Source organism: Hyperolius riggenbachi, chromosome 11 (genome assembly GCF_040937935.1).
Source record: "Hyperolius riggenbachi isolate aHypRig1 chromosome 11, aHypRig1.pri, whole genome shotgun sequence".
Lineage (NCBI taxonomy): Eukaryota > Metazoa > Chordata > Amphibia > Anura > Hyperoliidae > Hyperolius > Hyperolius riggenbachi.
In genome coordinates this window covers 102020230-102040282 of record NC_090656.1, presented here as the reverse complement: position 1 = coordinate 102040282, position 20053 = coordinate 102020230, and the positions used below count along the sequence as shown (strand labels likewise).

Sequence of the window (20053 nt, the reverse complement as noted above, 5' to 3'; positions counted from 1 at the left end):
AGACAATTTAATCTTTTTATAGACTGGAAAAGTCACTGCCTTATGTGACTGAAAATTAACTCTGCAAAGAATGTGACAATTAATGGTAAAAAATGTCAAGTTTCAGGCGCTGTAGGACATTTTTCTGTACTTAGAATAACTGTTAATATTACAGTGATTAGTAATATTAAATATGGATGTATTGAACAACGGATCCTGCCATTTCTCATAAAACAGACCCTGAAACTTTCATTAAAGTGCTATTGTTAATCTGAGACTTTTCATTAGTTCTGAATTTGCTTCACCATCAGAATTTTTTTATATTCAGTAGAAATCACGTAAAAACATCAGCATTAGATCAGGATTTTTTTTTTCTTGTAGGCTTTCTGTCATATTTCATGTTATTTCGTGAAGTTTGGCACACAGTACACTTAATTTCTTTCTATTATGTAATCTCTTGTATTACTCATTTTTCACTGCCGACAGTAAAATATTCTCATAATAAAAAGTGATGATCAGTCTGTTTTTAGCACCTCCTGATCTGTAGGCGCTGTATGACCTCTGTGCAGCTTACTACCATCTTTCCCAAAAAATAGTACCTTCTCCGAAAATAAGACCTAGCTTATATTTCAAGCAAGTTTGAAATATAAGCCATCTCCTGAATATAAGGCCAAGTTGGCCGCCCAAAGTCCCCCACTTTGCAAACCTCCCTCCCTTTGCAGAGTGGTGAGTGGAGCATTACCGATGAAGCAAAAAAACCTCACCAGCTTCTGACGTGCCAGCGTTAACACCTCTCCTCAGCAGCGCCTGGCTTCTTCTCCTTGACAGCGGCGGCTCTTGTCATGTGATGCATGCACATCCCGACGCAGCACAAGAGCTGCCATTGTCAAGGAGAGGAAGCCGGGCACTGCTGAGGAGAGGTGTTAATGCTGGCACGTCGGAAGCCGGGATTTTTATTTTTTTTTTTGCTTTATCCCCCAGTAATGCTCTGCTCGCCACTCTGCAGAGGGAGGGAATTGGTTTACTGGCCTGGGGTGCGACTGGGGACAGGGGAGGTATGGAACAAGCTGGGGGCTGCTGCTGACTACAGGGGGACACATCTGACTACATGGGGGCACATCTGACTATAGGGGGGGGCACATCTGACTATAGGGGGGGGGCACATCTGACTATATGGAGGGCACATCTGACTACATGGGGGGCACATCTGATTACAGGGAACACATACAGTAGTGTCACCCTTCAGAGTTGTAAGCCCTCCCCGAAAATAAGCCCTAGCACATCTTTTGGGGGGAAAATTAATATAAGACCGAAATATAAGAAACTCAGCAGTTGGGGTAAGTTCTCAAAACATATTAGTAGGGATGGTCAATGAGATGCAAATAATTTTGAGTTGAAGCAGGATTATGCAAATGCTCTATGCAAATGTATGCAGCTTGAAAATGGTCCAATTGAATTTTACCTCAGCAGGATTTGATTGGTTGATTTTCAAGCTGTGTACATTTGCATACAAAATTTGCATAATGCTGAATTAATTATAAATGTTTTGCATCTTATTGACCATTCCTACATATTAGTTTGAGGCTACTCAAAAATGTATATTCTACAAGGGCTTTTTGGCAAGTAGTGAGTCTAATACATAAATATTTGTAAAAACTTGGTAAATTAATAAAATATAAAGCCTTAGATGAAATTTGACCAAAAAGTATAATTATATCTATTTTATATATTTTTTTTTAAACTAAATTTAAAAATTGTATTGGTGATTATTTTTTGATGGAGAAAATGGAGCACAGAGTGGTCATTAAATTCCTTCACTTTAAAGGGCCTACACACCAAGGAAATCCATAAAGAAATGCAAGAAGTGTTAAACACTGATTCTTCTTCTTATTCCATTTTCAAAAGATGAGTTTTGGAGACCAACCTGGTTGAAAAGGCCTCGTGGTGAAGAAAGGTTTGGAGCACCTAAAGTTGTCACCACCCAGGAAATGATTGACAGAATTATTAAAGAATTCACAATATTGTCCACCAAGATGAAAGACTGACCACCAAAAGCATTGCTAAGTGTGTGAGGAATTAAAATGATAGACATGTTCTCATGAGGTGCTTGGCTCAAACACAGCCATTCTATAGTTACTCCGATATCTGCCTGATGAAGCATGATTACACCTGCAAAACGCATTGCACTGTGGCATATTTAAATAGACAGTATTGTTGATCAAAATCAATATGTTCATGTCTACAGATTGGGGAGGTAAGGCCACTGCTACCTCCCCTTTTAAACAGATTGTATCTTATATTACTGTTTTATTGGTGTCTCTGTCTGTATTTATTACCAGTGATTCGTCTAGTCCACCCTCGGTGGAGGGGCAATATCCCCACTTCTTTCCTGTTTACAGAGAGTGACTTCTGAAACCTGAATGGGGTCAGGCCTAGTCTCCCCACCTGCCTTTACAGTGGTTGCCTGAGTGGTAACCCTTGTTTGTGAGTATTATCTACTTAACAAATGTGTGTATTTGTTACACCTAGCCTACTACACTGTTGCTGGCTCTTGGTTTCCTTTTTGTTTTTCTTTGCATTAGTTCAAGCTTTATTAAGGACCTGGAAGTGATATGAGTTTTGCTGCTCAAATATGTGTGAACCCTATATAAATAAAATTATAATATCTACCCAAACCAACATGTGCCACTGCATGTGCATTTTAAAAATAATCTTTTTAGTAAAGAACATTCATGTTTATGAAAAGATGCAATAGATTGCCCATTAATGGAACTGGTTCATGAAAACCAGCAATGAGGAATATAGCATAATAGGTGTAGTTTATTCAGTCTCTGTCACAATAGAACCCTAGATTTCAGAGTCACCCAAAGAAAAAAGATAACTGCTCTATTTGCATGATAAAAGGGTCCTTGGCAGCACATGTACACTTGCTTTCATTATGGCGTTGATAAATTAATCAACCCTATTTTTGCTATATCCCTGAGAGCTTCTTTAACCTCCCTGGCGGTACGCAGTTTCAGATGCTGCGTCCGCGGGAGGATTTTTAAAAAAAAAATCTGATCTAAATGCTTAAGCTAGCACTTTGCTAGCTAACTGTGGCCCCCAAGTCCTCCGGCACCGCTCTGATCCCGCCGATCGCCGCTGGCAATATTTACCTATTCGTGATCCCGCGAGAGCCGCATCTTCACCCTTTAGCTTCAGTCGTCGCTGTGGCGACGATCGGACATGACGTCATGATGTCATGCACACTCCCGATCCTCTCCATAGCAAAGCCTGGAGCTAATTAGGAGGCTGCGTCATCACAGGATCCCTGGGGGGTACGTATAACGGCGGTGATCGGGGGAGAGCGGAGGGACTTGGGGGGGCATCGTTAGCTAGCAAAGTGCTAGCTTAACATATGATTCAAATTTTATTAAAAAAAAAAAACTCCAGGGGCCATGTGATGTTCATCTCCGGCGACTAGCCCGTACGTAGGTCGGGCTTACTGCCAGAGAGGTTAAAGCTTGGGTACAAATTGGGATACTTAAAGAGGGGAAACCTCAGTGTTCTATTGAGGCCTCCCTCCCTGCTCTGTTTTCTGTCGCTCAGCGTGGCCCACCAGATTATTAGGGACAAGGCATTACTGCTAATTATATTGGGACTGCGCAGCTCCTCTTTTTGCAGCGTGACCACGCATGTGCAGTAAGCCAGAGCTGTGGGCTCCATGCTAATGAGCATGCGCGGCCATGCTCGCAGGTCTACTACGCAGCCAATGTGAAGAAAGGGCCCGCTCAGTGACGTGGACATCAGACAACTGAGGGAAGTCTCAATTGGATCCTGAGGCTTCCCTCTCTTCAACTGAGTATCTTATTTTGTTCCGAGCATTGGCTTGGGATCGCTTTAACTAACTTGAGTGTACATAATTGTCCTAACAAGGAATGTGTATAGGATGATGTCTGTTAGAACATACTAAGAAATCACTACAAGTATTGATATCTTGGCTTATCCCACACTGCTTAGTTCTCATTGAAGTTCATATCAAATGTCATCAAACATCATCAGTGCTATCTTGAGATGGCCCGACCCTTCGATTTTCCGTTCGCGAACTTCCGCAAAAGTGCGGTTTGCGCGAACTTTCGAGAACCGCAATAGACTTCAATAGGGAGGCGAACTTTGAAAACTAGAAACACTTATGCTGGCCAGAAAACTGATGGAAAAGATGTTTCAAGGGGTCTAACACCTGGAGGGGGCATGGCAGAGTGGGATAGACACCAAAAGTCCCGGGAAAAAATCTGGATTTGACGCAAAGCAGCGTTTTAATGGCAGAAATCACCATGAATGCTATATTTCAGGCCTAAAGTGCTTTAAAGAGGAGCTGTTAGGTATAGGGTCTCAGAGAAAAAAAACACATATACAGTATCAGTAGCTAAAGATTGGCTGTACTTACATTACATATGCATTTCACTGTCCACGTTTGGATTTCACAGAATATTTATATAGTATTTGCAGAGATTGATGCTCCTGACAGCTCATGGCAGGTTCCATGTTTGTCTGTCTTGTACGAAGCCAATTGTGATGTAATATCCTCCCTTACCCTGCTTCCTGATGATTTGACTCACAAAAAAGATCAGGATCAAAGATCCTAATGGTTCATGATCCGGACAACACTACTGTGCAGTGAATATTAATTAGCCATGTGGCTAGGAACAATAGCGGACTCCTGCAGTATACTCTAACGGAACATGTGCCCTGTGAACAGCACATTGATTTTTCAGTGCTGTGAGTTGGGCTGCGTTACAAGCTGCTGTAACATGAGCCTGTAACTTCTCACTGTGAAAGCAACCTTAGGGCGGGATAGGGAAATGAAGGAAAGGACCAAGGGAGTGCAGTGGGGAGAAGAAGCAGCCCCAGAATGCTTTGCAGTATCTGTTATGCGGCCTGCCAGCCTCCTTAGGAGCTTGGGAATAAAGAGCCTTGCTGTTCAGCAAACATCAAAGTAAGAGCGATTTTTAACTTCAGTATTGCCTTTTTGGCTTCCTTCTAAACTGTTTAACACAGGAGAATAGAGGTTTAATTAGCTTTTGCAGCCTGACAGTTTTTCTTTAAAACATCTTGCATGTGCATACATCAATCAGGGAGTGTAATTAGAGTACTGCTTCACACTGACACACCAAGAGTGATTAAGATTTGGAATGCATTGCCACAGGAAGTAGTTATGGCAAATTCTATACCTGCATTTAAAGGGGGCTTAGATGATTTCCTTCCCGGGCTGTGGTAGCTCAATGACAGAACAACGGTGACTGTCTAGCTGATCAAATTTGGTCTGTCCACAATGAAGGAACGACCTTATTATCGTAGTGTAACAATCGGTGAAGCACAGAGAGGATCTGATTACCAGTGATCTGCAGAATCACTGGGAATACAGATGTATACCAGATTATACGTGATCTGCAGTATCACTGATAATCCGATATACTAGCTAACCTCTGTTCACCTGAGTAGAGTGTAGTGTTAGGTGCAACAATAACACTTAGAGGACTAGGCCTCAGTGCAGCAAGGAGTACTGCACAGATTCCTTCCGCAGACCTGAGCTCTCCAAGACGGGAGGAGTCAGACTGACAGTAGGAAGGACAGACTGAAAGTAACCTTCAGGAGGAAGGATCACTAACAGAGCGAGGAACCGCCTCTAACAGTAAGGTCGGTTCTCGAGGTTGGACAAGCCAGGTCGTACACACACGGACAGATAAAGTACAAGATCAGGAGGCAAAGGCGGAGTCAAAGTACAGGCAGGGTTCAGCAACGGGGTATCAGATATATCGGGGTACAAAATCAGGAGGCAGAAGCAGAGTCAAGGAACGAGCCGGGGTTCGGCAACAGAGTATCAGAAATATCGAGGTACAAGATCAGAGTTCAGGAGGATAGTCAAGGCAGGCAAAAGTCATAACAGATAATCACAATCAAACTAGTACTTTAGCTATCAACAGAATCTAGCTAAGTGTAGGATTACAGCTCCAGCTGGTCCCGGCACACTTGCGGATCTGACTACGGATCTGGGTGCTCCCACATATGTGATCGCACGCCAGACAAAGAGCAAGTGAACAACCAGCTTTCAACACCAAAACAAACGAGCAGACATCATTAGATGATTAGTATATCTCTAATTGCCATAATAGGCTAATTCGGGGGAAATGGGTCACCGACCCAAACAATTACACTACAAAATGCAAGAAAACTAGAAATCCCCCTTGTATATATGTATTGAAACACGCAAATGAGCAAAATGCAAACAGGATGTCAAAAAAATGCAAAAGATTCTTTATTGTGAGCCAACTACAGAATTAAAAAACAATAATTTAAAAACAAGGTAGCCAGACCTGGGCCATGAGCCCCTAAGTAATAAGATAATGGAAGTGAGCTCCACAGGTAATAATAATATATTAAAAGTGGTTTACTCTGGAGTTTCTGTGAAATAAATAAACCAGTACCACAAGAAATTATTATATAAACAATGGTGGGACTGTGTCACAGAAAACCCCCAGAGGACCACAAACAAATGCATAAGATAGTAAAAATCCTCAATAACAAACTGCTACTATAAATTGGATAAGTGCAAGTGCAGATACAAAGATACAAAAAATGCAAACTTAACAAAATATAACCATCTAATAAAGATGAATGGTATGGAGGTAAAGTGAATAAGACTAGAGGTAGATCGATGAGTAGGTACAAACAGTTGATGGGAGAAGAAAGGGATTATCTCCCTTAAGGTGCAGCAGTGATAAGGTGCATAAAGGAAGGTAGCAGTGAGAAGAGAGAATAGTAATGCAAAGCTCACCTAAGTATTGAATAATAGGTCACAGGACTGGCTAAGCGGGCGCTGCCGACGGCGTAGGCGTAAACCACTTTTAATATATTATTATTACCTGTGGAGCTCACTTCCATTATCTTATTACTTAGGGGCTCATGGCCCAGGTCTGGCTACCTTGTTTTTAAATTATTGTTTTTTAGTTCTGTAGTTGGCTCACAATAAAGAATCTTTTGCATTTTTTTGACATCCTGTTTGCATTTTGCTCATTTGCGTGTTTCAATACATATATACAAGGTGGATTTCTTGTTTTCTTGTAAGTGAACAACCAGCAGTATATATACTCTAGGACCTTTCCAGGACCTCCCTAATTGCTGGTCCAATGAGAGCAGTGGAATTTGTCAGCTGACCCAGCTGGTCAGCCGACTCCCTTCTAACTGCTATTTAAACTCTGCCTCTGTGCTCGCGCGCGTGTAAGTCTGAATCTTGGTGGACTATCAGTCCCAGCCACACCAGTACTGTCATGCAATGTATCTAGTGCGGGGGCCGCCTCTGATGCGGATTCCGCCGTTACCAATGCGGATTCCGCCGTTACCAATGCGGATTCCGCCACACTGCCTATGCGGCGTTTTTTCCGCGTTGTGACGCCATGCTGGACGCGGAAACAGATGCCTCACTTCGAGAGACGGCGGCCTTTCTGCGTTTCATTACACGTAGGTACTTTGGTCTAGGACCACATAAAATCACATCACCACAACCTCGCACAGACCTGCCGGGTGGCCTTCCTCTGGGTCTGCCTCTACCTCTGCCTCTACCCGTTTTGTCCGTTTTGTCCATATCAGGGGGGATGAAGTGGAAGGTATGCACTGACTTGAGTAATACAATGTGCAGTCACACAGGTGCAGTTAACAGGTATGCACGGAGTGGTATATCACACTGCGTGCGCTCACGTAGGTAGTTGGGTGCACTAAAGTGAACAACAGATAGGTATATGCAGTGATGGGTATTACAATGTGCACCTGTCACACACAGACAGGTATCGGAAAGGCACAGTGACACTGCGTGCGCTCACGTAGGTGGGTGGGTTGGTGCACAGTAGGGGATGGCCCTGCTTAGGAGAACTCATGGAGAAGCATGTGATCAGTTTGATCAGCTGATAGATTTGTAAGGTCCTGATGTGCTGTGATGACTTCCTGGTTTAACACATGATCAGGACCAGCAAATTAGAACCTTACAAATCTATCAGCTGATCAAACTGATCACATGCTTCTCCATGAGTTCTCCTAAGCAGGGCCATCCCTAGTGCACAGTGAACAACAGGTAGGTATATGCAGTGGGTATTACAATGTGCACCTGTCACACACACAGGCAGTAGTCACTGAATGTGCTGGGCCTGGCAGTGGCACACACAGTAGGAATTACCAAGGCTGTCTACAGTATGCAACACAAGTGTCAGTGGGACACACACACATACACAAAAAAATAGAATACAAGAACAAGATTAGCTCTCAAAAGAGCTGTTGAGGGGTGCTTTTTTAGCAATATGAATCAGCAAGGAGCAAGCTAAGAAGCCTACAAGAGCCTAACTAAGCTTTCTCTATGAGAGTCTGCAGCAGCTTTCCCTTCACTAATTACTGCAGGCACACGAGTGAGTGAAAAGCCTGATGCTGCTTGCCTTTTTATAAGGGGGGAGTGCAGCCAAATTGGCTACAATGTGCCTGCTGACTGTGATGTAGAGGGTCAAAGTTGACCCTCATGATGCACTATGGGGGCGAACCTAACTTCCGGCAAAGTCCACGGTTCTCTGTGATCGCGAACCACGGAAGTTCGCCGGGAACTGTTCGACGGCGAACCTTTCGGGCCATCTCTAGTGCTATCCTGGAATTTGACATAAACATTCTATTTAGCATTTCAATAAGATTTAAAGCAGCTTATTAACCACTATGGGCAGGGACATCTTTAGGCATGAGCAAATTAGGCAGTTGCCAAAGGGTACACCAAAGAACCACAACAAGAACACTTTGGTTTATTGAACTGTCATACATAGCTGAAGGTTATATAGAATGAGATGTAGCCGTGGTTTAACTGTGCATTAAACAATTCATATGCTGTGCAGAAACCAGTCCCAGGATGTTGGTATCTAGCACGGGCTCCCAATCAGCCCATGTGTAGTGACTTAAAATGCACAAAAATGATCTGTCATGATCTATTAATGTGCTTGTGCTATTGCCATGTTGTGGTGTCCTTGAAACAAGAGAGTGGGGGTCAGTTGATGCTCTCTCCTGGGGCACCAAAATGGACAGAAATGGTGCTGGCCAAGGCAATAAAATGCATTGTGATTTTCACAGTAAATGCATGCTAGAAACATACAAATATTGCCAAGTGTCCACACAAGCAATTGGCAGATGTGCAGGTTTTTCCATGAACTCACATTATGATCCAAACGGTGCTAAACTGCAGGGACACACTTCAGGTAATGTTCGATGAACACACCGCTATGCAAATATTACCCCCTGAACACTGCTGAGAACATTCTTTCAAAATATGTAGTTATTATTTATTGTATTTTTAAAGTGCCAAAATATTACACAGCGCTGGACAATAAATACATACAATGATACAAAGGATAACAGACGTAGCAAGGTTGTACAACATAGGACAAAACTGTACTAGGCAAACAGGGTACAAAACACATGATCGTGGGATTTGGGGCTGGTTAGGTAGGCCCAGTAATATAAGTACGAGGCTGCCATAGGAAAGGAGCACAAAATCATTTAGAATACACCAGGGAAGGGAGGACCCTGCCTAAGGCTTAAAATCTAAGGCGAGGGAGGTTATAGTTATATTGCACCAGATTATTTGCTTTGCTACCAGAAATAAAAAAGTGGCTCAAATACAAGTGTAAACTTAACATAAAAGTGACCTAAAGCTACTCTCACAGCCATGTTGGAATAGTCAGACGTGCAGAGACAATCTACGCACTTAAACTGTCTAGCCATTCAAGGGTTTGAAATGAAGGTTTGGATTTCTTATATATTGTTGTTTTTTACTTGTTTTCTTTTCTATTTGGCTGCATTAGTTTATTTCTATTTCTCAGATAAACAAAGCTCAGCTCTTGCTGTAGCTAATTTATCACAATAATTCAGTTTTATTTTCTTTTTCAGTATTTCCTCTGTCTCTCTTGGTCTCCTTAAGTCATTTATCTCAAGCAAAACTATGGCTAAAAAGAACACAAAGACCTGAAGACAAACTCTTTCATTCCAAGTTTATTTGAAATTAAAAGGTTTGCGTTAAAGGTATTTAAATTCATGAGCTGCTAAACTTTATACCATGCAGAGTTTGTTTCACTTATACAAAGATTCTCAAAGTGTACCCTTAATCTGTTGCAATTTGCAAACAAAAGCATTCCCAGGCTTACAAAAGCATTCCCACACTGGCCTAAGCACGCCAGTACGCCCAGCCTCTTACGTGGCCATATCCTATTGGCCACCAGGCACACTCTCCCCACCCACACCCCGCCCATCCTGACCCTCCATGCCCTCCTCCTTCTTTCCCTCCACTTCTACACATTTAAATAGGATACGAGCGCCCACAACTTGTTGCTGAGGCGCTAATCCCGACATTACAGACTTTCTGGTAAGTGCTGGTTTTTCTATATCTTCTATACACTCTAAACGGCCTGTTCTCAGTTTGCCTTACGTATACCTCATTTAGGTCCCCCTCATCCTCACCCCCTTCGCTCGCTCACCTTGCATTCACCTGTACTGCTGGTTGTTTACAATTTTCCTTAGCCACATCAACCACACATACCATCCACTTCAACATAATGTCCGCCCCCCTCCCCCTCCGTATATATATATTCCAAACAAGATACCATTTTTTTTGCTCACCTTGTTTTGCATTCATCTTATGCTACTAACAATACTTGAACAAATATTGTCATTTTCTAAGATTGTTTATTGCTCATTAATATTCTTATAACTAATAATGATGAGTCTGCATTGAACTGTATAGCCCTCTGTCTCACAGCCACTATTGTGCATTATCCTATGTTTACTATGTAGTGGTTATTGTTTATTGTTTGTTTTTATTTTGTCTACAGTTGTCCCCATTTTTGCCTGATGAAGCGGGCTTGACCTGCGAAACGCGTTGCATTTCTGTTTGGGGTACCATATAAATAAATGTGTTAATTTATACAAACAGGAATTCTTGTTTGCTTTTGGGAGGCAAGCCCACCACTTCCTCCAAGCATTTTTAAAGGTTTTACGAATTTTTATCCTGTTGGCGCCTCTGTTCCACATTCAAATACACTGTGTCCACTCCTGGTGGAAGGGAGTACCACCCTCTTTCTCTTGCTTCAGAGAGCGACTTCTTAGTCCTGAGTGAGGACAGGCAAAATCTCCTCACCTGCCTTTCTAGTGGTTGCCTGTGTGGTAACCCATGTTTGTGAGTATATTTCTCGCACATCAACATTTGCTCATATCATCTTAACATACTGCACCATATCGGGCTCTCGGTTTCTCTTTTTGTCTTTCTACTTAAAGTAATAAGGCCAGAGTGTTCACTAAAAGGGCTGTTACTACTTTTCAAACTCAAATACTTTGGTCACATAATGAGAAGACTGGATTCTTTGGAGAAATCCTTTATACTTGGAAAAATTGAGGGCAAAAGAAGAAGACGACAGAGGCTAAGATGGATAGACAGCATATGTGAAGCTATGAACATGCCTATGCAACAGCTGAAAGAAGCAGTCATTGACAGAGACATCTGGCATGTAGACATACATAAGGCCACAAAGAGACAACTGAAAAAATTAGTAGGAGAAATCCAATGAGCCCATGTAGTTAACAAGACAGTAAGCTCAGCTTCCATGCCTAGTATCTCCATGTCAAACTACAGCACTGATCATGAGCTGCCCACCTATACCTTGGCTGTCACAAAGCTTCATGCAGGTTACTATGTTGGGTGTTGGAACAGGCTTTAGAGGTAGGATTTTGCACCATAGATTGAGGGACTGAACTACTAAGGAAAAGTAAAATTAGATGACAACTGTCTAAAATGCATTTACTAAACATTTTTTAAAGGCTGTGCAACCTATATGCACATGGTCCACAAAGGCCGTTCCTGGACCACAAAGAGCTTCCTGGATGTTGCTGCGCCACTGATAATGGTTGTGATACTCAACAAAAAATAACAGATGAAGCCTCTAGGAGCATTTTTAGTGAATTTTTTTTTTTCTGAAACAGATTGCTCTATGCTGAATTTTTATCAACCCCTTGTCCCACATACAGGCTATTCCCTAGGGAGCCCATGGGTGTGGGGCTCCATCACCTGAGCAATACCAGTCAACCTGCCCTACAGTTAATAAAATAAACTCTATACAGCACTGTGGAAGATGTCAGTGCTATATAAATACAAAATAATATTAATAATTAGGGGCCACTGTGCAAAAGAGGGAAGACAAGAAGCTGAATGAGGTGGTGAAAAGTAGAGTTATTTGAATAAGAGACCATATTCTGGGGTGAATCTAGAGATGCACTGTTCTGACTCACAGGCTCCAGTCCAAGTCAGGACCAAGTCCAGACCAAGTCAGGTTTAGGTCAAGCAGGAGAAGAGGGTACACACACACAATGATTTTTGCATGAACATTTTAATATATACAATGAAAAAATAATAAGAAGAATTTGCTTTTGGTTTACATCCTGGTCACATAAAAAGTAATAATATGCTATCTCTATGCTTGGATATACACTTAAGGCACAGTGTGTGGAACAAGCAAATTACATCTGCCAGGATCTGAACATCTTTAAGCTCTGTATTTATTAGAAGCACAGAGAGAACATTATGGATTCATTTATTCCACTGGTTTTTAGAAATTATTTTATATCTACTTTCTAAAAATAAAAAGTACAAATCATCATCTTAATACACAAGCAAACAGACTTTTTTTTTTTACCTTTATAACTGTGATCTGAAAAATAATTTCTGTCCATTTCACTAACACAGTTTTGCCCATATGTATTGAAAATTCCTCCTCTCTATATAGTAATCTCAAGTGCAAGATAGAGGTGTCTCAAACCTCAGATTTTAGGTTCGCGAACCTCGAACGCAAACTTCCGGAAAAGTTTGCGAACCAGCGAACTTCGCGAACCGCAATAGACTTCAATGGGTAGGCGAACTTTCAAAACTACATACACTAATTCTGGCCACAAAACTGATGGAAACGATGTTTCAAGGGGTCTAACACCTGGAGTGGGGCATGGCGGAGTGGGATACATGCCAAAAGTCCCGGGAAAAATTACGGATTTGATGCACCGCAGGGTTTTAAGGGCAGAAATCACATTGCATTGCTAAATTGGAGGCATAAAGTGCTTTAAAACATCTTGCATGTGTATACATCAACCAGGCAGTGTAATTAGTGTACTGCTTCACACTGACAGACCAAACTCACTGTGTAACGCACCGCAAACAACTGTTTGTGTAGTGATGACTGTGCTGGATTGGTGCGCACGATGGTGAGATTGCTCTTCCTCAGTGATGTCAGGTAATGTCTGACTGCCTTATCAACTTTCAAGGTGCTTTCTCTACCATTGTTAAAGCTTAATAATATGATAAATTTTCCATGTTACTTTCTCAGTACCATGGTGATCACGGGTAATGGCCGGGGAATCTAGGTTTGATTCCAGTCCGGAGTGGGAGCCTGAGAAACTGCTACCACCACACATCCAAGGAAGGACCCAATGTGCTGTATAAGTAATGTATCTGCCCTGACCGTGCTTTGCAGACCAAGCATCTGTGGTTAGATGGACCCTTGACCCAGCGCTGTGTGCCAGAGATGACACCACTTGCCTTTCAACATCACGGTACAGTTTGGGTATTGCCTTTTTTGAAAAATTGCGACCTGGCTGACTGCTGGTATAATACAATGTGCAGTCACAGATGCAGTGACAGGTATGCACTGACTGGTATATAAAATAGTTTGCAGTCACACAGGTGCAGTGAAAGGTATGCAGTGACTGCTGGTATAACAATGTGCAGTCAGGCAGGTGCAGTAAAAATGGATGCAGTGACTGCTGGTATAAAAATGTGCAGTCACACAGGTGCAGTGAAAAGGTTGTAGTGACTGCTGGTATAACAATGTGTAGCCACACAGGTGCAGTGGCCGGTATATAAAACAGTGTGCAGTCACACAGATGCAGTGAAAGGTATGCAGTGACTGGTATTACAATACAATGTGCAGCAAACACACAGGTGCAGTGAAAAGGTATGAAGTGACTGCTGGTATAAAAATGTGCAGTTACACAGGTGCAGTGAAAAGGTTGCAGTGACTGCTGGTATAACAATGTGCAGCCACACAGGTGCAGTGAAAATGGATGCACTGACTGCTGGTTTACAAAACAGCGTGCGGTCACACAGATGCAGTGAAAGGTATGCAGTGACTGGTATTCTAATACAATGTGCACACTAGGCACTGAATGTGCTGGGTCTGGCACAGTATAGCAATTAGCAAGGGCCAGCTGCGACTGACAGGGCTGTATATACAGCGTCAGTGGGCCACACAAAAAAAAAAATACATCACAAGAACATTAGCTCTCAAAAGAGCTGTTTTGGGGTGCTTTTCATCAACAAATATCAGCAAGGAGCAAGCTAACAGACCTCCTAACTATTGCTTTCCCTATCCCTATCTCTCCAATGTCTCTCCCTTCTCTCACTAATACAGCAGCACACAGAGTGAGAAAATGGCTGACGCTGCTACCTTATGTAAGGGGGGGGGGGGGGGTCCAGGAGGGAGTGCAGCCTGATTGGCTGTCATGTGTCTGCTGACTGTGATGTAAAAGGTCAAAGTTTAACCCAATGATGTAGTATAGAAGGCAGGTCGAACTCTCATAAAGTTTGCGATTCGACGCGACCGCGAACCGTTCAGGCCATCTCTAGCGCAAGACCATTTCTTGCCATTTTGGGGTCCCAAGTAGAATTAATCATACGGCTTGTGAACTGAATAGTACATAGTACTCAAATAGCTCATGACAACCTGGAATATCCTAGTGGTCCTGGGTCACCATGATCTGTCTGGGTACTTTCTATGGGATCAGGAAAAAAGACTAAAAGGGTGCACCATAGGCTCCAATGCAAAAATATCGACTATTGGGTGCCAAAGAAGAAATTGGGGTGCTCGTTAAATATTGGTTGCAGGGACCGTGTAATAAAATGTCTTTATTGAAAAAATAAGTTTTGGAACAAATCTCATTTAGAAATTCATTTTGGCTAGTGGTTTAACTTATCTCACTAATTTGAAATTCGTTTTTAGGAGTACAATGTGCAAATTATCGTTTTGAAGCTTATTATCTTACAAATATATTGCTTTTATAATGAACCTTGTTTTCGGAATTACAATGCTTAAATTATAGTTTTCACATCTAATATATTGTTTTTTTTATATAAACATTATTTTAAGATTTATTTTTTTTATGCGTACATTATAGTTAGCTATTTATTCTATTACAAATATGTAGTTTTTGATGTTTTTTATATTACCATTATTTTAGGATTTTTAATGCATAGCTTATTTTAATTTATACTATTTTTATACTATTAGAAATATATAGCTTTTTATATTCATGTTATTTGCAGCGAAGTACGTGGATTTTTAGGGTTAGACACCACCATGGGGGTCTTAGGGTCAGGGACCACCAGGGGAAGTCTTAGGGTTAGGCACCACCAAGGGAGTCTTGGGGTTAGGCACCACCATGGGGGTCTTAGGGTCAGGGACCACCAGGGGAAGTCTTAGGGTTAGGCACCACCAAGGGAGTCTTGGGGTTAGGCACCACCATGGGGGTCTTAGGGTTAGGCACTATCAGAGGGGTCTTAGGGTTAGGCACTATCAGAGGGGGTCTTAGGGTTAGGCACCACCAGGGGGGTCTCAGGTTTAGGCACTACCAGGGGGGGTCTAAGGGTTAGGGATAGGTAGAGGGAGGATTTTGTGGGAGAGCTGGGTTAGGTTTAGTTGTAGTTGTAGTAAAATGTTGGTAATATTTACAAATCTTTTACTATAGTTATTCTGAATGTACGTATATTTTTTTTAATCATTATAAACAATATTTTCAGATTTTATTACATATTCCATTATGGCCGGGAGCGCTCTGCACAGGCTCACTACGTAGTAGTGATGTCACAACTACAGAGTGCGCCTGCACAGAGCACTCTTGGCTGCATCCACAACATCAAGGATGCACGCCATCTGTGCAGGCAACGTCTGCGCAGTCAGCAGCCACGAGCACCCCGACATGGAAGTAAGTTTGGGGGGTTGGTAGGCAGTACCAGAGGGGGACGGAAGAGAACGGGGGAGTGGTGGGCATGAGGAGAGCCAACTAAACATGCCTGCTCCCCCGATTTTTAATTTAATTTTGCGCTGCAGTGTACTTTAAACTTTTGTATTAGAACCTGTATGCTTCAGCCAGAACACTGAAGATAGCCAGCATGACAATGACCCAAAGCACATGGCCGAGGAAACGAAGGTGTGGCTCAAGTAGAAGCACTTGAATGTCCTAGCCAGTCTCCAAAACGTAATTCAATAGAAAATATGTGGAGGTAGCTGAAGCTTCAAGTTGCTAAAAATCAGCCTTGAAACTTGCTGACTTGGAGAGATCTGAAAAGAGGAGTGGGCTAAAATCTCTCCTGCGAAGTGTGCAAATCTGGTTGCCAAATACAGAAATGCCTGAGCTTTGTGATTGCCATCAAGGGTTTTGCCACCAAGTATATTAAGTCATTTTGTGATAGGTGATCAAAAATGTAATGCACTCATTACAATGCACATAAAGCTCTTTGAGGCACTGGGGGGAAACAAGCAAAATCAGCAGGAGATCAAATATGTCTTTCCATCACCGTAGCTCATATAATGTTTATGCCCTAAGGCCTAAGTGGTCAAGTTGACTTCACAGAAAACCTGTTGTGACAACAGGGAAGGAAATGCCCCCTTTTCTTATCATGCAATGCAGAGGAAAAAAAAACAATAATAATAATAATAATAATAATAATGTATAGTCCAGGATAGACAATATACAATAAGAATGCTATAATGTGTAAATGGTATATTATACCAATTCCCATCAATAACTGTACTATAAATATACCATAATATACTGTATACAGTAAATCATTAAATGTCTCCTTAATCACTTGTTTAAATAGTTTATTAAAAAATGTATTTTATGATTGTGTATCCATTATCCAAAATGACACATATGACATCCCTAGCACATTTATGCAAAGATAACAGTTTATTATGCCATTTATCTATAAAATATTGTTGATGTAATACTGCTTGCAGTTCTATGTATCTTATGAATTGCAAACAAGGTTGTGTTTCTGAAGGCTAGGTGCACACTAGTGTTGGGCGAACAGTGTTCGCCACTGTTCGGGTTCTGCAGAACATCACCCTGTTCGGGTGATGTTCGAGTTCGGCCGAACACCTGATGGTGTTCGGCCAAACTGTTCGGCCATATGGCCGAACTAAGAGCGCATGGCCGAACGTTCCCCGAACGTTCGGCTAGCGCTGAGATTAGCCGAACGGGTCACGTGTAGTGTTGGGCGAACATCTAGATGTTCGGGTTCGGGCCGAACATGGCCGCGATGTTCGGGTGTTCGAGCCGAACTCCGAACATAATGGAAGTCAATGGGGACCCGAACTTTTGTGCTTTGTAAAGCCTCCTTACATGCTACATACCCCAAATTTACAGGGTATGTGCACCTTGGGAGTGGGTACAAGAGGGAAAAAATTTTAGCAAAAAGAGCTTATAGTTTTTGAGAAAATCGATTTCAAAGTTTCAAAGGGAAAACTGTCTTTTAAATGCGGGAAATGTCTGTTTTCTTTGCACAGGTAACATGCTTTTTGTCGGCATGCAGTCATAAATGTAATACATATAAGAGGTTCCAGGAAAAGGGACCGGTAACGCTAACCCAGCAGCAGCACACGTGATGGAACAGGAGGAGGGTGGCGCAGGAGGAGAAGGCCACGCTTTGAGACACAACAACCCAGGCCTTGCATGAGGACAAGAAGCGTGCGGATAGCAATTTGCATTTTGTTGCCATGCAGTCATAAATGTAATACAGATGAGAGGTTCAATAAACAGGGACCGGAAACGCTAACCCATCACAGATGTTCATTGTTCATGTTACTTGGTTGGGGTCCGGGAGTGTTGCGTAGTCGTTTCCAATCCAGGATTGATTCATTTTAATTTGAATCAGACGGTCTGCATTTTCTGTGGAGAGGCGGATACGCCGATCTGTGACGATGCCTCCGGCAGCACTGAAACAGCGTTCCGACATAACGCTGGCTGCCGGGCAAGCCAGCACCTCTATTGCGTACATTGCCAGTTTGTGCCAGGTGTCTAGCTTGGATACCCAATAGTTGAAGGGTGCAGATGGATTGTTCAACACAGCTATGCCATCTGACATGTAGTCCTTGACCATCTTCTCCAGGCGATCGGTGTTGGAGGTGGATCTGCACGCTTGCTGTTCTGTGTGCTGCTGCATGGGTGTCAGAAAATTTTCCCACTCCAAGGACACTGCCGATACCATTCCCTTTTGGGCACTAGCTGCGGCTTGTGTTGTTTGCTGCCCTCCTGGTCGTCCTGGGTTTGCAGAAGTCAGTCTGTCGGTGTACAACTGGCTAGAGGAGGGGGAGGATGTCAATCTCCTCTTTAAAGTCTCCACAAGGGCCTGCTGGTATTCTTCCATTTTGACCTGTCGGACTCTTTCTTCAAGCAGTTTTGGAACATTGTGTTTGTACCGTGGATCCAGAAGGGTATAAACCCAGTAATTGGTGTTGTCCAGAATGTGCACAATGCGTGGGTCGCGTTCAATGCAGTCCTAGGCCGAAGAGGTCATAGCCTAGGGTCACAAAAACCTGTTTATTTAGGCTATTTCAATGGTAGTGATGGTGACGTACATAAATCTCAGCCATGGCCGTTAGCAACGTCTGAATTTCACGAAATGTCTCATGCAGGTAGAAGACATATTGTTAGACTTGGATTCCAAAGATGGGGTCCCTACATCTCTGCAAACCAGAGTTACAGGGGTCCAAAATTGGTAAAATCCCCCATAGACTTTCATTGCCTCCCTATTTCACTTTCCAAAATCTCACATCTTTTCAAAGGGCAATGGCTCAGCAGTACCAAATTTTCTAGCATTGTAGGGACCCTTCGGGGGAACATGACTGGTGAGTTTCGGGCCCCTAGGCCAAAGAGGTCATAGCCTAGGGTCACAAAAACCTGTTTATTTGGGCTATTTCAATGGTAGTGATGGTGACGTACATAAATCTCAGCCATGGCCGTTAGCAACGTCTGAATTTCACGAAATGTCTCATGCAGGTAGAAGACATATTGTTAGACTTGGATTCCAAAGATGGGGTCCCTACATCTCTGCAAACCAGAGTTACAGGGGTCCAAAATTGGTAAAATCCCCCATAGACTTTCATTGCCTCCCTATTTCACTTTCCAAAATCTCACATTTTTTCAAAGGGCAATGGCTCAGCAGTACCAAATTTTCTAGCATTGTAGGGACCCTTAGGGGGAACATGACTGGTGAGTTTCGGGCCCCTAGGCCAAAGAGGTCATAGCCTAGGATCACAAAAACCTGTTTATTTGGGCTATTTCAATGGTAGTGATGGTGACGTACATAAATCTCAGCCATGGCCGTTAGCAACGTCTGAATTTCACGAAATGTCTCATGCAGGTAGAAGACATATTGTTAGACTTGGATTCCAAAGATGGGGTCCCTACATCTCTGCAAACCAGAGTTACAGGGGTCCAAAATTGGTAAAATCCCCCATAGACTTTCATTGCCTCCCTATTTCACTTTCCAAAATCTCACATCTTTTCAAAGGGCAATGGCTCAGCAGTACCAAATTTTCTAGCATTGTAGGGACCCTTCGGGGGAACATGACTGGTGAGTTTCGGGCCCCTAGGCCAAAGAGGTCATAGCCTAGGGTCACAAAAACCTGTTTATTTGGGCTATTTCAATGGTAGTGATGGTGACGTACATAAATCTCAGCCATGGCCGTTAGCAACGTCTGAATTTCACGAAATGTCTCATGCAGGTAGAAGACATATTGTTAGACTTGGATTCCAAAGATGGGGTCCCTACATCTCTGCAAACCAGAGTTACAGGGGTCCAAAATTGGTAAAATCCCCCATAGACTTTCATTGCCTCCCTATTTCACTTTCCAAAATCTCACATTTTTTCAAAGGGCAATGGCTCAGCAGTACCAAATTTTCTAGCATTGTAGGGACC

General features: G+C 42.6%; 1 long non-coding RNA gene across 1 annotated transcript in view; it reads left to right on the top strand.

The window, feature by feature from the left end:
- LOC137539034 (uncharacterized) overlaps positions 1 to 20053 on the top strand; it is a 139317-nt gene that overhangs the window by 80626 nt on the left and 38638 nt on the right. The window contains exon 2 of the long non-coding RNA XR_011024918.1: positions 9928 to 10059. This is a non-coding gene — a long non-coding RNA (uncharacterized lncRNA). The remainder of the gene's footprint in view (positions 1 to 9927; positions 10060 to 20053) is intronic.